This window comes from Schistocerca serialis, chromosome 6, assembly GCF_023864345.2.
Source record: "Schistocerca serialis cubense isolate TAMUIC-IGC-003099 chromosome 6, iqSchSeri2.2, whole genome shotgun sequence".
Classification (NCBI taxonomy): Eukaryota; Metazoa; Arthropoda; class Insecta; order Orthoptera; family Acrididae; genus Schistocerca; species Schistocerca serialis.
In genome coordinates this window covers 633,107,725-633,110,485 of record NC_064643.1, presented here as the reverse complement: position 1 = coordinate 633,110,485, position 2,761 = coordinate 633,107,725, and the positions used below count along the sequence as shown (strand labels likewise).

Below are 2,761 nucleotides of genomic sequence, written 5' to 3'. Positions count from 1 at the left end.
CACAGCTTTTTCCACAGTGCAGCAGATTTTGATATGCCGCATACAACAGAGCGGGCATGTCTGATTTTGGCATTCCTCACGCTTTGCTTGGTTCTATTTCGGAGTTTCCTATAAGCTTCGTACGCCTCGGGAGTTGGGTTACCCTTGAAGGCCCTATGTGCAGCATCACGTTTATTCATTAACTGGCGTAATGCAGTGGTGAGCCACGGAGCGGGAGCTCTCTTTACCTTGACAGTGCGTTGAGGAGCATGTTTATCATACAGTGCAATAATTTTGCGACATAATTCCCGAATTTTTCCGTCTAAAGTCGGTTCATCGGTTATATCATGCCAAGGGATGTCTGAGCAATCCTTTTGAAGATCGTCATGGTTAACATTTTTTAGGTTTCTGTAAGTTACCAGGTGAGATTTTTCTTTGGTAGTATGCACTGAGTAATTTAAGAATATCACGTCATGAGCAGAGAGTCGTGGAGCGGATGTCTGATTGGCGCGAATTATTTTATCTCTTCGCTTTGTTGCTATTATATCTATGAGTGTATGGCTGTATAGCGTGTGATGAGTTGGGTCCAGCGGTGTTAAACTCATATCATTGGAGTGGAACAGTCTCCTTAGTTTTTCTGCAGAGGGAGATTTTAACTGCAAGTCGATGTTTGTGTCGCCCATAATGATTATGTGTTCATACAGTGTCACGAGCGAGGACAGGGCAGACTGAAAGGAGGACATAGCACCGACGTTTGGAGGTTTATAGATTACTCCAATTAGCAGTTTCTGATTTGATGTATTTATTTCGAAAAACAAGAACTCTGTTTCTCCTTCGCCCTTTGCATCCGATGTGCATAGTATAGTAGGTCTCAGATCAGAGCGAACATAGGCACCCACACCACCCCCGCGTCGTGTTTCACGATCTGCCCTTAGGAGAGAGTAACCAGTGATTCGGACAGCGTCGGAAGAAATGTTTGGTTTCAACCAAGTTTCAGAGACGAGGATAATATGGAACAGCGATTGGCAGAACAGGTCACAGAACTCGTCGAAGTGAGCCGTAGTTCTAGTCAGTCGTTCCCTAATGTTCCCTCTGAAACTCTCAACATCATCTGGTTCTCTTAATTTATCCAGGTCCCATCTCTTTAATCTCCTATCCGTTTGCAATTTCACTGATTATCTTTAATAATTTGGAAGACGAATGGCGACTTGCAAGTAGCCATTAAAAAGATCCAGTTCCGACCCTGTTACATACGTGCGTATTACCGACTTTTCAGTCGTTTTTTTGAAAGAAAAACACGTGACTGCACTATATTTTCTCCTTTTCCAGAGAGCTAGGGGGAGAGGGGTGGGGCAGCGACCCCTGTTCCGTTGCCACCGGTTACGGGCGCCATAGTACGCTGCTGATCACGCATCGGACTGCACGGTGCAGTTTCGGATACGTGCTGTGCGGCTGGAAGCTACCGGCCGATACGTGCGTGCAGTGTGAGCAGGTGGTTCGTTGGCCACGCGGCCGCATAAAGCACGCTCCCCGTCGATTCTCCGCGCGGTGTGCCTCGTTTCGATATTAAAACAAAATTAGCGCCGCCCGCGGAACAAAAAGCTGAAAGCGCTGCGGAGGGTGGGTTAATCAGGGCGCGCCCGGGGCAAGGAGGCCCGCCGCCGGCCCAAATGTTTTTAATTGCGGTGTCGCTGCGCGCCGCCTAATTGCTAATAAAAAATAATTCCGGACTCGTTCGGATCGGTTTTAATTCACCGCGTCTCGAAATAAAAGATAGTAGCGGAGCTGCAAATTTGTTAAATATGTGTGGTCCGAGCAGAACATTAATTGAGTGAGATCTTAATAAGCTGAAGATTAGAGAATGCATTAAAACAAAATGGATCTCTCTTCCTTCTCCAGAAAGCTGCACAACGGAGCTGATGACGTATACCCTTTGAATGAGATGTTGGTGGTATGGGGAAATTTGTGGGTTTGTTTTGCTTTCCATTTATGTCATGTTGTGCTGATACGGCATCTCTCCATTCTCAGGTGTTCGGTTCTAGTCCACGTGTGGCAAGATTGGAGATGGTGGCTTGTGTTTTGTCATCACGAGAACGCGAGACAGTGATCTGGATTAAAATCAATATTACCAAAACAATAAAGCCATTCTACAACGTTACTCTTACCTGTTAACATCAACATGTTATGAACAACTTTCCGTCTCCTCAGAGGACATTATTAAATTTTAGGTTTTTCAGCACAGCTCTCAGATAAACAACACTATGCTATTCTGTCCAAAAATGGCATAATGAAACCTTGTCTATGAAAAAATACAGATGGCATCGAATAGAAAGTAAAACCACGAGCCAGCTACTGTAATTAATCTACTTATGAACATACAGGCCAACGGCCTTCCTGTAGTGGTAACACCGGTTCCCGTCAGATCACCAAAGTTAAGCGCTGTCGGGCTGGGCGAGTACTTGGATGGGTGACCATCCGGTCTACCGAGCGCTGTTGGCAAGCCCTTGTGAGGCCAACTGAGGAGCTACTTGATTGAGAAGTAGCGGCTCGGGTCTCGGAAACTGACATACGGCCGGGAGAGTGGTGTGCTGACCACATTCCCCTCCATATCCGCATCTAGTGACGCCTATGGGCTGAGGATGACACGGTGACCGGACGGTACCGTTGGGCCTTCATGGCCTGCTCGAGAGCAGTTTAGTTTATGAACATACAGGGTGTGACAAAAATGTACAGCGCAAATTGCAGGATACATTCCTCACACATTGACAGGACAGATTCCTTA

At 46.4% G+C, this 2,761-nt stretch overlaps 1 pseudogene; it reads left to right on the top strand.

Moving 5' to 3' along the window:
- Nucleotides 1-2,360: 2,360 nt before the first annotated feature.
- On the top strand, nucleotides 2,361-2,478 carry LOC126485449 (5S ribosomal RNA; annotated as a pseudogene).
- Nucleotides 2,479-2,761: the final 283 nt, after the last annotated feature.